The sequence below is a fragment of the Pteropus vampyrus genome, unplaced genomic scaffold (assembly GCF_000151845.1).
Source record: "Pteropus vampyrus isolate Shadow unplaced genomic scaffold, Pvam_2.0 Scaffold16, whole genome shotgun sequence".
Classification (NCBI taxonomy): Eukaryota; Metazoa; Chordata; class Mammalia; order Chiroptera; family Pteropodidae; genus Pteropus; species Pteropus vampyrus.
The window spans coordinates 3,902,445-3,928,755 of NW_011888797.1; the positions used below are offsets into that span (position 1 = coordinate 3,902,445).

The following is a 26,311-nucleotide window of genomic DNA, read 5'->3' on the forward strand; positions in this document are numbered from 1 at the left end:
AGTCCTCACGTCTGGGCGAGCACACAGTAACTTATGGGACAGGCTGGAGGAGACGGTGCTCATGATGAATTTGTGATGAGCAGACAGCGAGCATGGCAGCCAAGAAAAATCCTTTGCCTGGTGGAGAGAGTCAAAGACATTTCAAAACTTTAAAGACTTTAAAACTACTTTGCTGGTGGTCTTTAAACTTAGATTGGTAGGATTTAGGAAGCAAGTACATAGGGTAAAGGTTGGGGTAATGGATATTAACAGTAACTTGGATAGTTAGCAATATGACAAGAAAATATCAATTCACACTCCACAGAACCATATGTGACTGACTCCCGTTATGAATTTGGTAGTACAAATGTAGACTCTAAAAAGATGTTACTACAAGCAAGCACTTCAACAAAAGCACAGACTTCGGAAAAATGAACTACAGCAATAGGCAAATGGACCCATCCAATTGAAGAAGACATCGTTTCACACTGAGGTGTTGTCACTTTGCTCAGCGACGCGCTCTCTCAAGTTAAATGGTTTTATTTTGGAATAAAATAAACAACTAATAAGATCTTTCTAGACCACCTTTAACAGCCTTTCCCACCCCTTTTCTAATAATAGCAACTATCATATACAGACTGCTTCCTCTGAGCCAGCTACTACGTCGAGCGTGTCTTCAGGTACTAACTGTATTGGTTGAGGTTTTTTTTATTTTCTGTGTCTCATGATGTTTTGACATCTGTTGGGGGCCTTACAGATCTGAGGAGAGACTGCTGCTCCCAAGGCCAGCTAATTCCTCAGGGTGGTGGACAGCTTGCCTGGATCATGTTTGTCATGTGCGGACCAGCCTATCCAAGGCCGTGTCCCCACCCACCTTCTTATCTCTCACTCACCAAACCAATATTTTCCCTGCCCTAAATCATCCCAGGGCCAGGTACCAGACAAGTAGGGATGGTCCCTATGCCACAAAGCCCATCAGAATCACTCACACTACCCGATCCTAAACTGCTTACTTTGCCCTGCCTTGCCTTTCCCATGGAAGCCCCAACAAAGGCTTTGGCCTCCGCTTTCCTCTGCCTCCTGTCACCTGCCTCTTGACCACCCTGATACTTCCCCTGGGGCCCTGTGTAGCATGGCATGTCTCCTTCTTTCAGGAAATGTAATAATATCAGCAGCATTGGCTTCTCCACACCATCATTCAGTCGTCCCTCTATAAATTCAATCCCGGGTATAATTTTAATACATGAACTCAGTCTTCCTAACAACTCTCTAGAAAGGCAGAGGAGGAAACTGAAGCACAGAGGGGCTAAACATCTTATCTAATTCACTCTGACAGCAAGCAGCAGAGCTGGGATTCAAGCTGAGGGGCTGGCTCCAGAGGCAGCCTCGTAACCACGGCACTGAGCTGCTTCAGGGAGCTGCCTGCATGGCCCGCATCCTCCTGCAGGCTCTCCCAGCTCCTCCTCCGGGAAGCCTTCCCCAAGGTCAAATCCCTTCATCAGAGGCTCTCACAACACTGCATACTGATCTTGGGCAGCACTCATCACAGCTGCAATTTTATACTTGTGTGCTGATATCATTAATATCTGCCATTTCCTCTTGGAACAAAAATTCCATTTCTTTTCAGGGACCATGTCTGTCTCTGCTTACAGTGCTTTTCCCAAGGTAAGTGGTCACTAATTATTTGTTGAATGTATGGTGGTTGCCAGGTATTAAATTAAAAAGCAGACTATAAAATAATATAGTTTGTAACTTCATTTACATAAATGTGTGTGTGTGTGAGTGTGTGTGTGTGTGTGTGTGTGTGTGTGTGTGTGTGTGTAGACATCCATAGGAAAAAGCAGGCTATACACTGAAATGTTTAACAGTGGTGAGACTGTGAGTATATTTAATTTTCTATTCTTTATCATATTTTCTATGAGAAACATATATTACTTACATAAATTAACTACAAGTATTTTTTATGTTTTAGAGAAAATGTTTCACAAAGTAATGACTCATACAAAGAAGTATTACAGGTTCCACTGATGTAATATTACTTCAAAACCAGTAGATGAGAGGGATCAAAATACACAACGTAAAGGACATAACGGCAGCCCAATAAATGCCTAATAAAAGTATAAAATAAGGGGGCAGAACCATGCAGGAGTAAAGGCTACAGTTTCTGTAACCAGATTGCCATGTCTGAATTCTGAGTCTACCTGTGACAAGCCACCTAACATCTCCATGCTCAGTCTTCTCTGTGAAAACAGGGGTGATGATCACAGTCTCTTTTTCATAGGGTTATTATGAGAATTAAATGCATTAAGATTTCTAAAGTTCCTAAAATGGCACCTGGTCCATTGGAAGTGCTGTATATTTGTTTCCTAAAAAATATAGCCATCACTGTAAGCAATGCTGGCTATAGCTATAGATATGCAGTACAATGGAAAAATGTTATGTACATTCTAACTTATGGGGTTTTCTTTTTATAAAATAGTAATAACATAGGCATTATTTTAAAAAGAAATTACCTTCTGTCCTGAAATCCCATAAATGTTAATCAATTCTTCAATTCCGTCTAGTACAAGTATACACAGCTTTAAGCCAATGGAAGCAATGAGCACTTCTACAGGAAGCGAAAGGACCAAGACATTTGAGTCTTCGTTAAGAATGTCAGTTTTGAGCCGAGTACCTATAGTATAGAAATTTGCTCTTATTAGGTGAAAATGTTTCTATTATTGCTGTGATATGTTAATGGGATGGGGAAGCACAAAGGGTTAGGAGCAATTGGTGGTACTCATAGGTATACACCTGATACATATATATGAGTGATTAGCAGCCCCAGAATATTCAACCCCAAAGGGATAATGGTATTTACCACCAGGTGTCTCCTACACATTTTCAGGATTTTACATTAAAAACATTTTGTATAATCCAAAGCATTACTCTTATTTTCCAAAATGCAAAAATAGATCACATTACAAAGAGATGGATGAGAAGAAAAAGAAGTCAGGCTACTGTGATCTGTAAACTTTCTGCAGCCCCTTAACACTGGGTGCTAGTTTAGGAGTTGCAGCCACCACCCTAGGTGTCCCAGCAGTGCACACATATGGCACTGCCCACCTACTGCCTAGCCTCTTTTGTCCTCACCCATCTTAAACCTAACATAACCAATCTTAAACTCCTCTACCCACAATACTGGACCCCAGACTTTGGATTCTGGAGATTACCAGGGAGAATTAAGTTATGAAGCAGCAAAAGGTAAAAGAAATAATTTGAGAGGACCAACTTTCAAACTGTGATGAAGTGACATAGTAGTAGCAATCCCAAATTATGATCAACAACCTAATATTCTAAGAGCATTTTAATATAACTATCTTGCTTTTATTTTTCAAAAGCAATATTTTCTGTAGAAATGTATGCAAATTAGAACCTGGAAAGTCAAGTTATGCAAAGAAGCTTTAATGGTTTAAGTCTCTCCAATGCATTAAGATTCTGTTAGAGTCATTTGGAGTAATTAATTATGCTTAACGAATATTTATTGGTTGCCTATTATGTGAAAGATTCTGTGTTAGATGCCTTGGAGAGATAGGAGATAAAATGATCTGTAACATAAAGTCAAGGAGTTAAGAGAAATGGAAATGCGTTCTGTATACAAATAACCACCTTTCAAGGCAGAATATGAGTCTGAAGGCTACTGGAATTTGATGCAGAATTTCACAATGAAAAAAAGCTTTGTGCAGAAGACATTTGAGCTGAGCCTTGAAGAATGCACAGGTAGAGATGAGCAGAAGTCTCTATCAAGCTAGACAAGGCATAGGTGAAGGACCGGAGGGAGGGAAGTACACAAACGTTTGGAAAACAGGAAGTGGTTTAGAGCAGTGGAACACACCAGGGCCGGTCCAGGGATTCCAGACTTCCTACAACACAGAACAGTCCCACACAGTGAACCTCTGTCCTGGGGTCTACCTGATTTCCAAACGTTCTGTCAGTCATACAATGGGGTGGGGGCAGGGAGAGAAACGTTATAATAACCTATCCTAGAAACTAACTCCATTTTACATGTAAACTCAAAGTATTTTCTACATGGGTTAGAAACACATGTCATTTTCTAGGAATGCAACTGCCATGTAAACTGACAGAAGATTACATATTATTTCATCTTAAATGACACCAAGATTTGTTCACCATTTCATAAGAGCACAACCCTGATAGCAATATTGCTTAGATGTTTGAGCCATCAACACAGCACACTCACGGCAGTCTACACTTACAGCTATTGTCTTCATGGCCGTTTTCCGTGTAGAGGCAGGCACCTGCCTACTCCACTGTCTTTTAATCATGTCTGAGCAATTACATGTTAAAATACGTATTATCTTATACTAAATCACATTTTTCCATCTTCATCTTTTATATTACATCAGAAGGTTGCATTGATATTTACAGATATTTTTATGTCAGAGAATGACCATAAAATCAATGACTTGAAAGTTATATATGAATGTGAGACATAAAGGGAGAGAAGGCACCAAAAAAAGATAGAATTTGAACTTGTGTCACACAATAAAAAATATGTTTCAAGAACAGGGAGAGACAAATTAATCTTAATGCTTCATTCTTTGAGTATTCTTTTTTTTAAAATCTTTACAATATGAGCAATGTGGAAATTCCAGGCCTTACATAACAGAATTTTAGGGCAGAAAGAGTTCTTGGAAATCATCTAATCTAGTCCAAACCACTCATTTTGTAGATGAAGAAACTGAGGCCCAGAGAAGTGAAGGGACTTAACACAGAGATCATCAGGAGCTTTTAAAACTTGTTTTTCTACAAACAAGGAATCATTTAAAAGAGAAAATGCCTACAGCACCTAGGTCTTCCTGGGCGGTCTCCCGTCCTAGTACTAACCAGGCCCAACCCTGCTTAGCTTCCAAAAAACAGATGAGATCAGGCACGTTCAGGGTGGCATGGCTGTAGACAATAAAGAATCATTTAAAGACTGGTTTCAAGCTGTGTGTGTCACCGTTTCTTGGTGTTCACGGTTAGCAGTTACAACTGGGAGGCATGATCGTTCACCTCTTTCACAAAGCTGGGGTGGAGGATACATGACAAAATGGAGGTGAATGAACCTCAGAGTACGCACAGCTGGACTATCACAAAGCATAATGCCACTTCTAATAATCAGCAAAACAATAATCCTAAGCCAAAAACTAATATACAAGGATGATGCTTATGGATTCATATTTTTGTATACAAAGGAAAGCATACATACAGTGTATTAAAATCACATGTTGGGTGATTAGAATTATTTTTCCTCAAAATGATGTTGAAAATAAAGTCAACATTACTACTATTGGAAAATGTCCTAAATATTTCTCTATTCTGGCAGAACCAAATTGTCTCCATTAAATGACAATGGACTTTTACGTAATTGAAATGGTAACATCTCAAGTATTTAAAAATTTATGGGCAGAGGAAAAAAGTTAATTGATACCATTTCATGATGCTTTGTAACAAAATGACTCAGTGATTAACTTTTTCACTTTTTGGTGGTGGTTCTCATCATTCAGCATAGATTTACTAAGAGCCTCCTAGGTGTCAGGCTCTGTGCCAGGCCCTGACTACGACAATGGCCAATAAAATAGGCATGGTTCCCTGCACTCACAGGACTATCGAGGAAGACAATAAAACGTATGACAGGACCATGTGTAAGTCACCTGAGGGACCAGGAAGGCAAGCTGACAGTGCTTGCAGGGACACGTCCACATGAACCAGAATCCAATGACACTGAGGCCGGTCTTTACCACCTAGTCAAAGGTGGGGTGAGGGAGAGAGGTGCCCATCAGCCCTCTTATAGAGAGGGTGACTTTTAAATAGGGCCTTAAGGGATGAGAAGGATTTCACTAGCCTGAGAAAAGAGAAGGGCATTCCAGGAGAAGGGAGCTGAGTGGACAGGCATGGAGGAACAGAAGCGACTGGCCGCTCCAAGGAGACCAAAGCTGGGGAGCAAAGGGTGAGAGATTCTGAAGAAGACAGCCGGGCCCAGGGCGCAAGGCTTGACAAGCCCTGCCAATGATTCCTGCTACTGTTTCTGCCCATTCCACATCACTGACTTGAGTGCAAACTCACTCTCCTGAAAGCCAATAGCAAGAGAGGACCCAGTTGAAAATCATCCAAAAGAGCGAAATGTCCCTCTGTTGGCTCAAGGAGGCAAGACAGCACAGGAATGAGGACTAGAGGTCTCCAGCTCAACAAAGACCTGAGCTTGAACTCCCTGCTCTGCCCATGTGTAGCTGAATGACCCATCTCCTTATCTGGGACAGTAATGCTGGATGTTGATAGCATTAAATGACGTGCTGATAAAGCCTTTAGCACAGTGCCTGGCACCAGAAAGTCAGTTCAATAAATGGAACTCATTATTATTCAGGGCTGCCAACAGGGTATGGGGGCAACAGGGCAAGGAAACATGTAAATGAGGAAGTCAGTTGCTTTACTTGGACTTACTGCGAAGCAAGTAGCTGGGAAGGGACATCAACTGCCTGCAAGGCAGGGAAGGGCACGGGAGCTGGGAAAGCAGGCCACGGGCAGTTCTCATCTGCAAGATCCCTTAACCCTGGCAAGCAGGGATGAGGATAGAGGAGCAGAATGTGTTCTGGTGTCCCCACTAGGGAGGAACTGCAGCTGCAGACAGCTGAGGGGGACCACAGGAAAACGCTCACATCAAAGAAGCGAATACACTTCAAGTACTGGCCCTCAGGCCCAACCGTGTTCTCAGCAGCAGCTCTTCCTCTTCTGCCCACATCCACCTCGCCCAGCTAAAACTCAGCTTCCCTGCAAAGGCAGTCAGCCATGCTAACCAACCCTGGGCCCCTCGGCTTCCTCCTCAGCTGCAGTGGTGACAGCTACAAACGCACTTGCTTTGTCGTCCTCTCCCTAGACTAACTAATGAATAGGAGTATCGTATTTTCATTAGCAGTGCCCCGCTCCCTGCCTCTTCCTCTAGCTCAGTGAGAAATAATTATAACAATGCTGGCAACTGTGTGCCAGGTACCTTTTTAAATTCTTTCCATGTATTATCTCTTAATCCTCACATGGCTTTACGCAGGTACTATTAATCCCATTCCATTTTGCAAATAAGAAAGGAGGCACAGATTGCTTAAGTAAACTTCCCAAGATCACACAGTTGGTAAATGAGTGGAGCCAGAAATGAAAATGCAGGGGGTCCGAATCCAGAACCACAGCCCTTCCCTTCGTCTCCTGCTGTTAACAAGGAGGGGTGTTCTTTCAGGGATAGAAGGTGTCCCCCCACTGTCAAGTATTCATAGGCTGTTCCTGATTTACTCTGCTTTGTCAGCCTGCAGATGCATTTGTTTGAAAGACAACAGCTGTTTTTATTAGGAGCATTCAGCACCTAAAAACACATCATTAAAATAACAATTCACTTTGGGAACACAGTCATACTGGCGTGTACAAATGAGTTTATATCATCAGCCTGGCCAGACTGAACACCTTTGGGATGTCCCTGCAGGGGATTCGCCGCCTTGTTATAGAGCCAGTCACACCTGCTGCTAGTGATTTTGATTTCACCCACTTTACACTCCCTGAGAAATGTACCGAGAGAACTCACACCCACATGTTCACCCTACTTACTCATACCCACCATACACACAGAAAGAAGCTCAAATATCTCTCCCTTCTCACGGAGATAATCTACATCCATCAAAATGCACCCTGGGTGCCCCCATATGCACTCAGTACTCAGAGGCACACATGGGTACAAGCCCCGGGTGAGAATGGATGAATCTGCAAAATCAGGCAGAGTCAGATACGTACAAATATGCAGATATGCAGCGAGCATTAATAATAATAATAACAGCTAATATTTATCAGTACTTACCATATGCCAACACTGTGCTAAGTGTCTTTGTTTTCCATATCTTATCTTAGTTAATCCTCTCAGCTACCTATAAGAGACATTTTTTAATATCTTTAATTTTTTTAACTTTTTATTTTTTGAATACGGTTGTCATTAAACATTGTTTTATATTAGTTTCGTGCATACAGCATAGTGGTTAGATATATTTATATAATTTATGAAGTGATCCTCGATTAGTACCCATCTGGCACTAGACACAGTTATTAAAATATTTCGACTATATTCCCTATGCCGTACTTTACATCTTTGTGACTATTTTGTAAGGACCAATTTGCACTTCTTAATTCCTTCACTTTTTTCCCCATCCTCCAAGGCCCCTTTCCCATCTGGAACCATCAGTTTGTTCTCTCTATTATGAATCTGTTTCTGTTTTGTTTGTTCATTTATCTTATTCTTTAGATTCCACATATAAGTGAGATCATATGGTATTTGTCTTTCTCTGTCTGACTTATTCATTAAGCATAATAACCCTCCCAGTCCATCCATGTTATTGCAAATGTTAAGACTTCATTTTTTCTATGGCTGGGTAATATTCTATTGTACACATCTACCACATCTTCTTTATCCAGTTGTCTACTGATGGGCACCTTGGTTGCTTCCATATCTCGGCTATTGTAAATAACATAGCAATGAACATAAGGGTGCATATACCTTTTTAAATTAGAGTTTCGGATTTCTTCAGAAAAATACCCAAAAGTGGAATTGCTGGATCATAAGGTAGTTTTATTTTTAATTTTTGAGGACCCTCCATACTGTTTTCCATAGTGGCTGCACCAATTTGCAATCCCACCAACAGTGCCTATGAGACTTTTATTATTATTATTATTATCCACATTTTACAAATGGGAAAATAGAACCACAGAGAGTTAAAATAACTCACTCAAGGACACAAAGCTAAGTAGCATTCGGGGTCCCCAACTGCTCCCAGAACAGAGGAAGATCTCACACAATTGTTATCACTCCCTGTACATACCTTGCATGTTAAATATCTCACATCCAAAGCGGAAATCGATTCCCCTCAAAACCTACTCCCGCCACCCCGCAGATGTCGTCCCACCTCAGTGAAAGTGAAGAGCTCTCACCATCCCTTTTAGTTCCCTCCTGCCAAAAACTAGGAGTTATCCTCACTCTCTTCCTTTCCTCCAACCCCTGCATTTAATTCCTCAGGAAATTCTCAGTCCATGCCCAGCCCAGCACCTCCACCGCCACTGCCCTCCTTCACACCATCATCGTCTCTTGCTTGGAACATTGCGATAGCCCCTAACAAGTGCCCCGCTTTCCTGCTTGGTCCCCTACATCCATTTTCCATACATCAGGCTGATTTTTAGCTTTCAAAAATCTCAATGAAACCATGTTACGCCCTTGCTTAAAGCCCTCCACTGGCCTCCCATCGCACAGTAAAAAAATTAATGAACCACTTTAAATGGAGTCGTAGCTGCCCTGGCAAGGGAACTGCCTGGCACGTCTTATACCTCGAACCTTTGGAGTGTTAAAACAGGGCAAAATAACCTTTCGACTGGGCATAAAGCAACACTGTGTCCCAAAGAACTGTTTGCAAGAACAAGAAAGCAGATATTATGTATGACTCCTAGACTCATGACTACCGGACTGAAAATTAAAAATAGTTTAGAATTAGTGTCTCTATGTTAACCTATCTGCACCTATAGAAATGCCTTCCTTCTACTTCTGTAATAGTTCCCCTTCCTTTCCTCATAAATACCTCCTGCCTTTGTCTCCTAATGGGAACACGCCATGGGCTTCTGTCTGAATCACTGCTTTCTGAAGAGCTATTCTTTTCTGATCTCAAATAAATGCTTGGTGCTTCTCACTTTACCCTTTTATTTTTAGGTTAACAGCACTCCACAAAATCCAAACCTAAGAAAACCCAGATATGAAGTGGCCCTGTCTTTACTTCCTGTTTCATCCACTATGATTACATCCCGCACGCCACCCCCCACCCACCCACCCCGCCACCCACCTACAGCCCACCACAGTCTGGCCACACTGGCCACTTTCCCTTCCTCACTGAACTTTGTTTCCGGCCTTCGACCTATATTATCTTAGCCTTCCCTCTGCCTGGAATGTTCTTTCTTCTGATCTCCACAAGGCTGGCTCCTGCTTGTCTCTGAGATCTCCCTGGAGAGTCTTGCAGAGACGACTCCCCATCCTGCGAAAGCTCATGCTCCCCCTTCCAGGGCATGGGGTTCGTTTTCTATCCCCATCCAATTCCCAGTGTGGCCAGGTGGGCTCAGGTGGCCAAATTCTTGTCAAAAGGATGAGAGCAGAGGTGACATGTGCCACTGTCAGATTGAAGCTTAAAGGAACAGGTGTGCCTTTTTCACTTTCTTCCTCTTTGTCTAACCCAAAACAGGATTCTGAGGCCCTAGGAGATGACACATTCTCAAGATGAAAGGAGCCTGTGTCCCAAATAACCACACGAAGAAAATACCATTATATTAGTTTTACATGTACAAAATAATAATTTTATATATATATATATATATATAGTGAAATGATATATATATTGTGAAATATATATATATATATTGTGAAATGATTGCCACAGATTTTTGTTTCTCTTGTTCACTGTCATATCAGTGTCAAGAATACTTCTTATGACTTAGCAGGTAAAACCAATGAAGAAAAAATACAAATATAGTAAGTCTACATAATTAGGCTAGGGTCTTAATGATTTCTTCTCAAGAACAAATAGAAAATGAAAATGTTGCAAAGCATTCTGTGGCTCCTTTCAAAATGAGAAAAAAACAAAAAAGAATGCTGTTGCCCTAGATGGTTGGTTACTAAGACAACGCTTTGAAACATCTTCTGTTACCTACGCACACTATTTGAGAACTTACAGTATATACAGCACTGTTTCCAACCAGCAAAGTGAACAAAGCCCTGAATGTTTCACAGCTCATCTCCCAGGACTTATTTAATTGATGTATTTTTATGAGGCACAATTGGAGCTCTTTAATTGCAATAAAATTTGTTAAATTCCTTACCCACTCTGAAATACTTTAAATTATAACCTAAGTAAGATATAATTAACATACCAAAAAAATCACCATTTTAAAGTGTACAATTCAGTGGTTTTCAGTGTATTCACAAGGTTGTACAAATATCACCACTATCTCAATCGAGACCATTTTCAACACCCCGAAGAGAAACTCCACACCCATCAGGAGCCATCTCTACTTCCCCTCTACCCTCACCCCCTGGAAGCCACTAACCTACTTTCTGGCTCTATGGCTTTGCCAATTCAAACGGAAGATTTCTAACACATGACCTATATGTTTCGAACCCTGATCATCGTAAAAACCTTGACTGAGCACCATGTTATATTAACCAAATAACTTGTCTTCCTCTTGGCATGGGCTTCCAGAACCACAAGAATGTCAGCAGCTCTGTGCCCCAGTGAGCTGGAGTCGTGGGCACTGAGTTGGGTGCTGAGCTGGGTGCAGAGATGGTGGATGACGGCCCTGAGCCATCCAACCGCTGTGGGTTTATTTCGAACCACAAAGCTCTCACAGAATAAATAAAATCTGTGCTAAGAACTGGAGGATGAGGATGGAAGAAATAAAACTGTCCCAAGGACCTCCCTACTTCTAGAAACGAGACTGAGAGGGACACCAGAGACAATCCCAGTTCTTACTTCACGCCTCAGCCTCTTCATGCCTGTGGGTGGTGAACAGAGTATGTCACCACCCCGGGTAAGAAAAGATATGGGGGTTTTAATGTAGAGGACACTGACTAAAACATGAAGGAGCACATACTTTTGGATAAGGTAACTCTACTCCTCATACACAAACACAAATAATGATATGGCCCCATAGTAGACATTTAGTTAGTGTTGGCTAAGCGTCTTAATATAATAATGAGCCGATGTTGTATATGTAAGTTCTTTGTTAAATATACAACACTGTACAGAGGCCCTAGTCATATTTCCTAATCTAATTTCTTCTCCGTAAAGTCATTCCACCACTGTCTGGAATTACTTAGACCAAATTCGGTCTACAGGAAAGAAAGTGAACACCCTGCCCTCCAGAAGTTTATAATCTTCTTGAGGAGACTGGAAGAAAGTTTGTGAAATAGCTAGGAAAGCTTTGCAAATGCAGAGTGCTATCTAATCAGGACATTCTAAGCCAGGGATGGCTTTCAGGGGGCCTCTCATGCAGAAAAGGGTGGGCACAGAATGGTGGAAGTGAGGGAACATACTCCAAATTTGAGGAATAACTTTTAGTAAAGTCAGGCTCTTTTCCTTGAGTGCAGTTGAAAGGCTTGGGATTTCTTGGCGTCTAACCTGAGCACAGAGTCTAATCTTCAACCTGCTGCTGCATTATTAAAATCAAATTCCACATCCTTTAAGGCCAACCTCTCCAATATGTCAAAGGACCTGTTTGACTTCTTGGAAATAAACAGTTCTTGGCACTTCTCAGTAAACTCTTCATGATAGGAACGTTTAAAGTGGAGCTTGTAGTCATTACAGTCAAAAAGATAAGTTTTAATATCTTAATTTTGAAGTTTCACATTTTCAATTACACATGGTTATTATAAATGCCCAAGAAGGCATCTACCCTTCTGTATCTGTATCACCATCTTTCTACATTGGCACCATATTTCACAAACCATTCTATAGTCCCATAAAAGCAAACTATAGGCAAGCAACGTAATCTTCCTAATGCTATGTGTACATATAATCCTATTTAGGATTCCAAGTTATTTCATGACCTCAGAATGACAAGAGAAAAAATTTAGATTTGCTACATATATTATCGCACATTTTCAGATTGTTAGCTAAGACTGAAGATACCTAATTCACTCTTGTGAGGTATGTGTGGTGTATTTTTCGGGTAAGATGCCCTAATACAATGACAAACATGGGTATGACTGCAACTTCACCACTGGGCAAGTCCCTTATTCTCTCTGGCAAAATAAGGGGCAATGTCAATTCCTTACTGTGAAGTTGGATCATCTCTGAGATTGCTTACAGTGTTGATTCCTTACTGTGATCCCAAACTTACGGCCTACCGTCAAGGTGTTCTGGACTGCCAAAATACCCTCCTATCTCTGGAGACACTTATATTCCCCAGGAAGTGTTTGTTTGTTTGTTTAATGGGATGAGCAGGGGTGGGAGGGTCTGTTCTGCAGGAAAAAGAACACCAGGTAGATTAGCCTGGAAGTTCCCAAGATACTCACCTTGTGCCTCCACAGTTAACTGGGCTGCTCCGTGGTTCACATTATGGCCAGAAAAGACATGGAGGACCTACTGTCTGACCTAGGTAAACTTCAAATTTCAAAATCTTAGAATTTTGGATTACCCCACAGTCCAATGGGTCTCTTGAGCTAAACTAGAGTCTCACCAACTAATCTCAGTATCTCCAAGGACTCAGAAGTGCTTCTAAGGGTCAAAAGCATGAACTGATGGTGCTACATTATCTTACAATAACTACCAGCTGCCCAAATGGCTTCTTATACACAAGCTGTGAGAATTTGGAATGACCTGGGTGATTAAAGAGTATTGAAGATCCAAAAGGAAAATAATTTAGCACTTCTTTCTAAAGAATCCATCCACTCTGTATTCTAATTCAGATATTCAGCCTACATACTATACACTCAAAAATAATAAAGTCTAAAACAAACTAACCTTTCAATAATAACCAAAATCAAAGACTAAGGAGAATACTATAGAGAAATAATCTGTCCCTAATATTTACTCAATTGTTTGATTCTCAAACATTCTAGTAAATATTAATCAATGGATACAATTCAGATTGAGATTAGGTGAAGAATATCACCATTAACCATATTTCAGGCTTTAGCCAAATGTATATAATAAATAACCAATTTGTTATTATTCATTCTCATTAGCTATTTACTCTGTGCATAATGTGTAAATTATCACGATATTTTTTTGCTCCCAACATGCATTCACGCTACCCTGCTTTCAGTAACTGCCTCAGATTATCATTTGAGATCCCACCCTGTCCCAATTCTCAATTCCTGTTATTCCAGTGAGTCCGACTCCGTCTCCAGCTCCAGCAGTGGTATACGACCCAGGATTAGCCCATCAGAGCATCACGTCCTCTTGGCACCAGTGATTGAGTCAGACCACTGATCCAAGAATATGGTCCAGGTCAGGCTATTCAGACATAGAACTCAATGCTAAGACTGTAACTCATTTCTGCTGGATTTGAACCCCGAGCTGCTACAGCCATCTTTCTTCCATGATGGAGGAGCTAAAGAGTTGGGGCAACATCAGGGCAGCAGAGCCATACTGAGAAAGAATGAGAAAAACCAAGGCCTGGTAACATCATGTGAACCACCAGAGGAAGCCTGCTCTGAGGCACACCTAATCCTGGACTTTAAAGTTATGCAAGTGAATCAATTCTCCATTCTCCTTTTTTTGAAGCTAGGTTGAGTCACTTAAAATGAAAAAAATTATGCCTGATACAATGTTCTTTTCCAGGGCTCTGAAAGGATTTGGCTTGTTGGCAGAGTTTTGGTTGACCAGCTCAGGTGGCATTTCACCTGCCCCTGCACCACCCCACCCACCCAACACTGCATTGGAGTGACGTTGGCTGGGTCAGCTCTCTCCCATTCACCACTGATCCACCTGCTCCCTATCATATTACAAGGACTACTGCTTGGCCCCTGAAAGCATTTAAAAATGCACCACCTGCCATCATTTTGCATTCCCACATTAATTGGGCCCTTACAACAGTTATTCATAACTTTTTTTTTTGGCGGGGCGGGGGGGTCACTGAGCCTTCTGAGAATCTAATCAAAGACACAGGCCATCTTCTTACCCCCCAAAATCCACATACCTTATAAAAATTCTGTTCTTCACATAATTAAGGGCATAGCAGATCCTTCCTGAAGTCTGTCTAGGTGAAGAATCACTGTCATACTTTGATATCGATCTTCCCTTTTAAATCTGGTACATGTCCACCTGATATTATTTCCAAAAATAAGGTAATCATTTCATTCAGAGGCAATATGATGTCAGGTAGTGCTTCTCAAACTTAATGTGCATGCAGTTCACCTGGTCATCTTAGTAAAATGCAGATTCTAATTCAGCAGACCTAAATGGGGCCCATTTAGGTCTGCTGAATTAGAACCTGCATTTCTAATAAGCTCCCAGGTGATGCTGAGGCTACTCGTCCTTGGATGAGTACCTCCTGAGTAGTAAGGATGAAGAAGAACAAGCATGGATTTTTGAGTCAGAAGGACCTGGGTTCAAAGCCTGGAATGATCCCACACTAATTACGACATTAGGTGAGTTACTTCACTGCTATACAGCAGCTTGCATTTGCTCATCTACTATAAACAGAATTATAGTACCTACCTTGCAGAGCTGACCTTGAAGAGTAATATGATAACATACACAAGGAACCAGATAATTAATAAAAGTCAGTTCTCATCTCTCTGGATCAGAGTTTCTCAACCTTGGCAATACTGACTTTTGGGGTTGAATAATTTATTGGGGGGGGCTGTACTGTGCACTGTAGGATGTTTAACAGTATCCCTGACCTCCACCCGCTAGATACCATTAGCACTCCCCCAACCATGACACTGTAAAAGTCTTCAGACATATAAAATGTCCCTCTGGGGGCAAAATAGCCCTGGATGAGAACCTCTACTCTAGATCTACAGAAAATATCTACAACTGCCAGATATTTTAGATCTTCCATGAGCTATTTAACTTCCTAAATAATCTTCCATGATCCCTTATTTGCTCTTATTTTCAGTTTCAAAAATCTTCAAATGGAGGAATATATGTTATAGGAATAAGGCAACAATTTTAAATGCTTAATATTTTAATCATTTTAAAATTGCTTCCACAAGGAAGACACACAAAATACATTAACCTTATGTTGATAATAGATTTAGCTATCTCCATATTTACTAACCTATATTTTCAGTCATCAAAGTGGCTGGGTAAAGTTTTTCTATCACAACCAACCGGTCCTTGAAAATCAGTTCACCTCACCTCCATAAAACTGACAGGGAGCCCTTCACTAATAATCTTGGCCTTAAGCTTTCCAATCCTTAATTTTTCCCCATCATTCATCAAAGAACCTAAGAATAGCTTCTCCTCTTTTTTTCTTTATCTAAAGCTTTCAGCAGCATGGTTCTGATCCTAACATAAAAATATTGAAATAGAGACTCATTCAGAAATGCCACTTGGATGATTTCAAACTCCATCAGACTTCCCCTGGGATTCTCCAGGACCCAAGGATAACCGTTTTTGGTTTGGGTTTTGTATTTTGGTTTTGCTTTGTTTTGTTTTTCTGCAGCAACATAGAGATTCTGTTGCACTATGGATAAACGTGACAAGTTAGTGGCTTTGGAGAACATGAAAGGTGAGCAGTCAGGGAGAAAGTCCCCATATGTCTGACCCAGCATGCAGATGAAGAAGGAAAAGCAGCTCTTCACAAAGTTGAGACAGAGCTTCAGATGTTGGGAGTGGAGACAAAAATGCTGTCTAAAGAGGTTGAACACTAAGAGTGTCTGGGCCTCTGACTCTGACCACCTCAGGTCCACAGCTTTGAAATGTGTGCCCCGGGAACTGCAGAGTTCATTAAGCTGAGGGAAGATGTAGTTTGTCAAAAAATCTCTCTCTCCTTGAAAATCAGAGTTGAGCAGACGTAAGGTTGAATGTGTTTCTGGGGCTTTAAAACGAATCAGGCATACCTGTCCACAGTCTCATTTGTCTTCTGGCTCATTTCACTTTGCTCAGAGATGACGTCACACTTAAAAAATAACGATTTTCACCCTGGCACAGCCACTGACCTCCGCTGCTTCCAAGACTTCCTCCTAATTATATTGGCTACAAACAGATCGAAATCATTCCCCAGAACTATTTCTTTCTTATCGACGTTTGAGATGCCAACTAACGAACAGATCAGAGTTGGAAACAATCTAAAATTAGGACTGAAGAAGAAAAAAACACATTCATTTTAGGATGACAGCAACTTCATGTCACCTCTGTTCCCCCCAAAGCTTTTGTGAAAGAGTGAGAACCATGAGGTGGTGGGCACTGGACACAGAGCCCTCTCCAGCCTCCCATTCCACCTTCCCAGTGTTCCTTGCCACTTCTGCTACTTCTGCCCGCTATGGATTTGCAAATTATGCAAGGGATCTCGCTAAGAGTATGAAAAGGAAGAAAAATCCAGAAAAGGAGCCTAACATATCAAGGAGCAGAATAAGCCAAGACCGATGATTTTGTGACCAGAAGCAAAAATGAAAATAGGTATGAAGTTGACATCAGGACAAAAGAAACAAATTAAAGTATGATGAGGCCCGAGACCAGGAGTGCACCTGGCAACTGAGAGGCAAGGAGGTCTGGATCTAGGAACCCGATGGAGATCTGTGCTTTTTTATCATAAGTCATGCAGGTTCATACAACACTCCATTCACCTACATGCTCTGGAAATTCAATTCCACTGAGCTAATGGAAAAGCACATGCCCTCCAACAATGATTTGACATGCTTGCATCTAGCTCAGAAACAAAAAATTAAACGAAAACTACCTAGCTAAATGAGCTTTTTCTTGATGCAACTCATTTCCATACCAAATGTTGCTTTTTTTGGTTATGTTTGTACCTTTCACCTAAGTAGAAAAATGTCGTTATAATGTATAGGGCAATTTTTCTTCAAGATCACCTGACAATTATATAATAATGCAGTACCTTTTTAAACAGTGGTAACCCTTTTGCACTTAATTGCCATAATAATCCTATAGTAAATAATATTATCACCCTACTTTAAGATGAAGAAACAAAAGTTCAAATAGGATAAACGACATGTCAGAAGTCATTTGGCTAATAAGTAGAGAGCCAGGATCTAATCACAGGTCAGCCTGACTCCAGAACACATACGTTATACTGCCTGCATATTATAAAGACTCCAGGTCATGAAGATACCACAAATCAATGGGTGGGACACACCTATCCAATAAACAATGTTGTAATAAAAGGTGGCAATTTGGAAAACACTTAATTTAAACCATAATTTCACACTATTGTACCAAAAAAAAAAATTCTAAAAGATGACAGAATAGGCATCATGGGTGCTTAATTAATAGACTTCTCACCTACCATGTAGGAGGCTAGAATTAGATTAATAGCCCTCGCAAATATTCACTTTCTCCTATTCCCATGTGATCAGAGGTCATGTCTATCTTGGTCACTACCATGTCCCCAAAATCTAGTGTAATGACTGGATCAGAGTAGGTGTTAGGTAAATATTTGTTGAAAGAAAAATTATAATGTAATTTTTTAAATAAAAAACATAAATATTTATCGAACCTGGAGAGGACTTCCAAAACTTCAGTTAGAAGAATCACAAAAGATGGACAGATATAATTATATTTTTTTTAAATGTGAAAGGCAAACAGACTATAAAAAAATATTTGCCACAATTAAATGTCTTTATTCCAAGAAAAATATTGACGCCCTACTATGCTAGCAAGCAAAATATACAAAGAGAAAAACTATACCAGAATACATATAAAACATAGTCAACATTTCTAGAATTCAAAGAAATTTAAAATAAGCAAATGATATAGATTTTTTTTTAAAATACAGCTATCTAAATATTGGTGAAACTTATATCTCATATATAGGTATGGAACTGTAAACTGGTAATTTTAGAAAGCTATTGGAAGGTATATTTGGAAACTAAATAGCAATAGACTTCAAAATATATTAAGAGTATTTATAATTTTTGATTCAATGATCTTACTTTCCAGGAATCACTCCAAGGAATTAATCAAAACAGTGAAAAACTACAGCCATTAAGATGCTCATTGTATTGTTTATGAAAGAAAAAAATAGTAAAAGAAAGCAAGCAAACGAGTATTAACTAAGGGAACAAAATAAGAAGATAAAAGTACAACCACTGATGACAGGTTGTGCATCTATTAAAAAGACAGTTATGGACTTCTGCTTCCAGCCATGATAGAATAACAGGGATAATATAAGAGTCCAACATCTGTACCACAGAATCAAAGTTATTTATAATCTGTCCCCGGCTCACCTGATAGGAGCAAGTGGCATCACAGTGGCACCTTCCACACTGTCAGGTACACCCCCAGAGGTTGAGTGGGCGATTTGGAGTCAGTATAAACCCTGCCTCAAGGTCTGACTCTGACACTACTTCCTGCAGCTGTAAATTTGGAAATAATGACCACGCCATGCATCAGGCATAAATGAAACTGTGCATAATAAGCACCTGATAAACTTTTTAAATTAAAATTTGTTTTAACACTGCTAAGGTGGACTTCTCATTAAGAAATATCCTTCCCAACAGATTTCTTAAGCAAGTTATCACTGTTTAATTTATGTTTCAGAATCTACAAGGTATATACTAAGCCCTCAATAAATGTTTTCTTTTCCTATCGTTGCTGTCAATACTAACATTACCTCTACTGCAAATGTCGGACTTCCGATTTTGCAATAAAGCAGCCTCAATGCTGTCACTGTATTTATCACTGCACTTTACAAGTAAAAGTTATGAGAATATCTACTAACTGATCGAATGTTCCTCTGACCTTTTTCAGAAATTCCTCTCAATACATTAAGGCTTAGAAATTTCTATATTCAAATGCCACATCCCCACCGCCCCACTCCCAATGACCACAGCATCTAACTTGAGTAATTTTACCCCAACAGGTCCAAACTGTACTTTTTCTTTTATTTTTAAGCTTTTTATGTATAGATGCAAATCACTGGAAATGGAAACCGGTACAACTTTCCTGGAGGGCAATTTGCCAGTGTATACTAAAAGCCTTTTACAACAAATCATATATTTTTACCAAGCTTTCCGATTTTAAGAATTTATTCTTTTTGCCTATAAGGATTTATCTCTAAAGATTTTCATTGAGGCAATATGGATAATGGATTAAAAACTGATAACTGAAGGTCTAACAATAACAAATTGAATAATTGTGATGTAGTCATGACATGAAATATTGTATATCCATTAAAAGATATTTATTATAAAAATATTTGTTAATGTTTATCATACATAGGCAAGTGAAAAAGGCAGTTATAAAACAGTATTTTTGTGTGATTCTAATTTTAATTTTAAAATATAATAAATATTAATAAAGACATCAAGATACTAATAGTGATATACCTAATAAAAGTATATGGGTTATTTTAATTTCTTCCTTGACCTTTTTTATAATTTCCAAATTTTTTACAGTATACATTTGTGACTTTTGAAATCATTATAAATTTTTTTTTTTATCTTTTAAACTCTTTCAGGTAGTCAAGAAGTATGTGGTGGCTAGAACAATGCAAGAAATTTTAAAAATATGAGTTCCACTTTGTTCTGCCATCACCTGACTCTGGGACCTCATTTAATTTCTCAAATTTCCTAAGCTTTTTTTTTTTAAGGGAGGCTGGGGAGGCTTAATATAGGAGAGTAAATTGGTATAGCTTTTTTCGTAGAGGAAATGCTAAATATCCATGGAATTTTGCATGCACATATTCTTTGACCTAACTATTCCAAAACTAAAAATTTATCCTCCAGATAAACTTGCACAAATACTAAAACCTGTGCCTATTAAACCTGCAGTAGTGACTATAATAGCAACAAACTGGAAACAAATAGGGAAGTAGATAAAAAGGAATGAGACATCCAAGATGTATTAAATGGAATAAACTAATGTGTATTGCTCCATTTATCTGTAAAAAAATTAAACAATTCACTTTTAATTTTATTACACATGCGCACTTTCTAGAAGGATGCATAAGGAACCTCTCTCTCAGTAGTGAACTCTAGAGAATGAGAACAGTTGGGTGGGGAGAACCTGGAAGTTTTACCTTCTATTCCGATTTTGGTTTTTATTAACCATGAAAATATATTAGTTTTATAATTTAATATTGAAAGAGAGAGTTGTGGAAATACATGTTTTCTAAGATTCCTACTAGCTCTAAAACTGTTAAGTCCCTAATGTAATTATCATAACATGGCTAATTTGATCATGCAAAGTATCAAATTTATTTACCAAACTTAAAATTTAACAAATTCCTATTTGAAATTCAATTCCTCTGTCTCTGATAATGTCCAAAGTTGACAGTGGACAACTGGATAATACTTTTTAATTGACCTGTTTTTCTAAGGCAGACTCTAGGGAAAATAAAATGCAAATTACAAGACTACAGGTGAATTTAATTTATAACAGGTTTGAATTTTCTGATTGCATGTAAGAGAGTCACAGCACCCAGAAATTTTATTAGCAAATGCACATAAATATTTTATAAATTCAAAGTCAATACTCAAGCAGGGTAATGTGGTGTGAATTGGGGCATGGGATAGGAAGATCACAAACAATCCAAAATTGCAGTTAAAACTAGTCACAACAAAGATGTGTAAATTATACTTATAATTAAATTAAATATCTGGAAACACATTTATTGTTCTATAGCCAAAATATAATACAAGTTCCATAGTTTGGAAACATTAAATATCATATAAATTGCTTGATGAAAAGCCACCAAAAGGTTAAGAGACAATAATTCTGGTTATTTAATGTGTTATTTGAAACCATGGTAATTTTTTTTTTTTTTGAAACACTAAAACAGGACAAGGGATTTCTACTATCATGTAGATCTACATCTCCTACATCCTACAGTTGACCCTCCAACACAGATTCGAACTGCGTGGGTCCACTTATACGCAGATTTTTTTCAATAAATACATACAGTACTGTCAATGTATTCCCTCTTCCTTATGATTTTCTGAATAACTTTATTTTCTCTCTTTATTGCAAGAAAACAGTATATAACACATGTAACATTCAAAACGTGTCAATCAACTATTTATGTTGTTGGTAAGATTTCTGGTCAACAGGAAATCTCAAAGGTCAATGTACTATGCTAGACAAAAATAACTAGAGAAGCTGGATAAAATACTTGAGAATTTCTTTAAAGGCATCAGATAACTACTCAGGTGACCAGGAGTTGAGGAGACAAAATTCCAGAGAGAAGGGAAAATTAGAAAAGTGAGCCCTACATTCTCTGTTGCTTTTCCCTTCCAAGTACTTGCTAATTCTTACGCCACGCAGAACCAATATTCTTAGAAGATAAGCTAAGCAAAGCTCAGCATCCTCAAAATGCTAGTGCTAGAAAGTCAAAACTGGAGTTCATGGCCCACCAAGGAGGAGGCCTGGGAAACCTAGGCTTTCTGTTGTATTTTCTGGATGCTCAGTCTTGGTTAAGGTCTCTCGACCCCCTAGCATATACTCACAGGCTCATTTCTTTTAAGCTGGATTTATTTTCTACATGGTATAAGAGAAAATTCAACTTTATTTTCCTTGAGGGGGATAACCAGGTCAAGGCCAGTATCATTTATGAAAAAAACTACTCTTTCCTCTCTAAATTGAAACATCGGTTTTCTCATGTATTAAATTGAAACAATCTGTTTATGGATTCTCTCTTGTTGCACTGATCTGTTGGTATATTCAAACATATAGTGGACATTTATTATTCTTTTTGACTGTACAGCATCTGAATCGCCTTTCTGTATTTGGAGAAATCCCCACCTATGATTCTTATCCCCACCTTATGAGCCCATCCCTCAACAAAAGAAGCTAAAAATATCAGAGCCTTTCTCAGCTTCCCTTAGAGCTAGGGTGGGTGGGGCAGCCATCAGCTTCCAAAATGGCCCCAGTGCTCTCTGACTCCTGGTATTCACATCTTTGTGTAATCTCATCTTTCACTGAGTAGGGTTACTGCAGAGATGATGGTGTGTGATTTCCGAGGTTGATCATGAGTGATTGTGGCTCCTGCTTTGTTTTGTCCTGGATCACGACTCACTCTGGGAAAAGCCAGCTGCCATACTGTGAGCACACTCAAATAACCCTATGGGGAGGTCCATGTGGTGAGAAACTGAGATGTCCTACCAATAGCATTCTGAGTGAGCCACCATGGAAGCACAGCCTCCGGCCCAGTCAAGCCTTGGATGACTGTGGCCCCTTGAGAGACCCTGAGCCAGAACCATTCAGCTAAGCATTCCTAGATTCCTGACCTACACATATTGCATGAGATAATAAACGTTTGTTGTTTAACCTGTATAGTTTTGGGGTAATTTGTTACAGATAGATAATACCTACGGTATGGCAACTGACCCAAGTTCTCCGTTTGTTTTATATTCTTCAGAAAGGTTTTCTAGTTTTCTTCATATAGGAGCTATGTCTTTCTTGTCAAGTTTACTCCTAAGTTTTTTATTGGTTTTGTCTCTACTATGAATGAAACATTAAAAATCTCCACTTGTGTTTCTGCAAATTAGATCAAGTCTATTGATGTTTATATACTTATTTCAGAGTCAAAATTTTACCATTCTCATATTTTCTCTGTGTGTATGTGTAATTTTTACCTCCACTAACTACTGTCTCTTGGGTTTCTGGAAGATATAATCATTTCACCAGTAAGAAGGAATTTCAAAATAAAAGACATCAACTTTTCTTAAATGCCAATTATTTCATTTTCTTATCATACTGTTAGACCTTCTTAAGCAGTGTGGAACGATACTGACGATAGCGGACATCTCTAGTTCCTGCCTACTAAAATGGGTTTTTAGTGTTTAGTTGTTTAGAATGAGAGTTGCTTTTAGCTTTGTTTTTGTTTGTTTGTTTGTTTTGAGGGGGTATAATTTACATATGAGAAAATTCACTTATTTAAATGTGCAGTTTGATGAGTTTTAAATACCACAAAAATCAAGATCAAGGGCATTTCCATCACCCCAAAAACGTTCCCTCATGTATTTTTGTAGTCAGGCTTTTATTATCTTTGCCTTTAAATAAGATACATGTGCTTATGATGCAACTCTACTGTTAATAAGCTCTCTATGAATAGAGACCCTATCTATATTGCCTACCCCTACGCTGCTAGCACCTTGCATAATACCTGGCACATACCAGGTCTTCAACACTTACTGGGTTAATAAATGAATGAATGAGTGAACGAATCAACCAACCAACAAATTCGCCTTGGCGCTCAGCCCCATTCCTTTATGCTCCCTGATGCCAACTGCTTTCCTGCCTTGCTCTCCCCAGTCTGTGTTCTCACTGACTCCTCACTGCTGGACTATACCTGCTGACCAGGTGAGTGATCCATCGCCCCTAATGGCACCCCTTTGCCTATCTATTCTTTTCTTCTGAGAAGCTTAACAAAAACAACAAAGGTAGCTATTTCCAGTAGTGTCCATGGACACATAGTGTCAAAAGGGACAAACTACAATTAGGAAGGAAATCAGATGCAAAGGGAGGGAGATTAATAGCAATCTGGAGTGTAAATTCTGAAGGAGCTAGACCAAGATGGGACCTGACCGTACATAATGGGTCAAGTCGGAAGAGGTGGAGACCACAGGAGAGAAACAAGACTGGGAACTGAGTAAGCTGCCCATTCCTTTCATAGGGCCGGTGGCCAAGAATCCTATCTTAAACGGGCAAAGCTGAGCCAAACAACAGCCAACCATCTTCTGCTCGTCTACTGTCTTATGTTCTGCCTGCCTCATAAATTCCCACCATCACCTGCAGAAAAGTACACCCACAAACAATGGATCTATTTTGGAGGGCATGTCTCATTCTCAGTTCCCTCCAGGTGCAGCACCAACTACCTACCACTAACCAGTTAAGATGGAATTTGCAGTTTCAGAACTGGTTGCTTACTTGTTCAGAGTTAGAGAAAAAGGTAAAGTAGTTGAATTGTGAAATGCAAAAAAATGAAGGAACTCATCTAAAACAAAAAATAAAGTTAAAACGTACAAAAATACATTCTTCGAGATTTCTGAATGTAAATAACACCCTAGTGTTATTTTAAAAAAGCACAGAAGCATTTTTTAAAAGCTGTGTAAACGATGTTTTGCTTACTAATAACAAATGGAGGTAATTTGGGCAGATGTAAATAAGGCACCACCACAATGTGTTAACACCAACCGCAGAATTAAGATTGGCAAATATATACAGGGGAAGTTATAAAAGATTATGATAGTCTATCACTGAAAAGCCTGTCTTTAGGAATTCGGATGATTTTATGAAAACAAATTCGAAGTTAAATATTCCTGGAGGGAACAATGGGGAAGAGGGAGGGCTTTTGTTGGAAACGGGATGAGAGTCGGGGTGAGGGCTATGTAAAGACTAGGTTAAAGAGATACGTCCGAAGGCACAAGCCTAGTCGGAGGGACTTCCCTCACAGGAAAGACACCTGGTGGTTTATGTCTTTCTGATCGCTGACTAGGTATTTCTATGAAGTTACAAAGCACTCCCTCTCTCATTTGCAGCTCCACAGGTTTTGCTTTCAAATACCTGCAGGTGTATCCTCCTGCACGCGCTAAAACTAAAAGTTTTTTTTTTTTCTTTTTCTATGCTAGACCGAACTTCATGACCATGCTCTCCAAACTGACTTACAATAGAGACTTTAAGACCGCCGGGTCACCGCCTTTGAACTTTGTGAGGAAGTCGAGGCCATTAACCTTGCTAGCAATTTCCCTCAAAAGGAAAAAAAAAAAAAAAGCCCCACTACCCCACTACTCTCTTCTGTAAACCAAATCGTGGAGGCCTCGAGATTCCGGAGGCAGAAAGCGCAGAGGGAGTGAAGGGGTAGGCTGCCTAAGTGACTCACAAGATGCCAGATTCAGAAACGCTTGTTTCCCAGCCGGCGGCGGAACCGACTCAGAGAGGCCGACCCCCATAACATAGGGCGGCCTTCGGCTAGGCGTGACAGCTTTCTAGGCCCACTTCTAAAGGCTGTGTACGCCGCAGAGCCCTTCAATAGGTACAGATCGCTACTGCAATCAGAACGAAATGTAAATTCTGAAACACGCAGCGCAGAGTTCACGCAAGGACTTGCTGGAAAAACGTGCAAGGACCAAACTATGCAGCTAGTCGAAGACTACAATTCCCAGCATTCGGTACAATGTACCCTAGTACGTTGAATGCCGGGAACTGTACTCACAACCCCCATCAAAAAGCGCTCCGGGGATTGTTTACCTCTCACGTTTTTCTTTTCCGAGAAGCACTGCGGATTAGAAAACGGACTGCGAAAAGTCGCACTAGAATCCTCGCAAACTGACCCCACGCGCAGTCAGGGGAAAGAGGAAAAATGCGTTACCGTGGCTACCGTTTCCCCTGGCCACGGAAGAAACGCTCTCTAGGATCCGGAAGTGATTCCGGGGCGACCTCTCCAAAAAGAGGGATGTGTTCTGACCTGACGTTAATTGGACGGTTTCCCATAGAGGCCAAAGCGCCCCAGGCAAAGGGGCGGTCCCGCGTGAGAGGGGTCCGCGGAGCCATTTGATTGGATAAAAGAGGCTAAGGATGACCAATCGGACGGAGCCACGCTTCGGGCATCAGGCACCGCACCTGGACAGCTCCGATTGGTGAATTGCGGTTCCCCCCCCCGA

General features: G+C 40.0%; 1 long non-coding RNA gene and 1 pseudogene across 1 annotated transcript; both read right to left on the reverse strand.

The window, feature by feature from the left end:
- On the reverse strand, positions 1-26,266 carry LOC111728761. Its single transcript, XR_002779028.1, has 3 exons — positions 26,020-26,266; positions 14,722-14,846; positions 1-117 (listed from the first exon to the last, which is right to left on the reverse strand). It is a non-coding gene; the product is annotated as an uncharacterized LOC111728761 (long non-coding RNA).
- LOC111736041 lies at positions 4,817-4,937 on the reverse strand (annotated as a pseudogene).
- Positions 26,267-26,311: the final 45 nt, after the last annotated feature.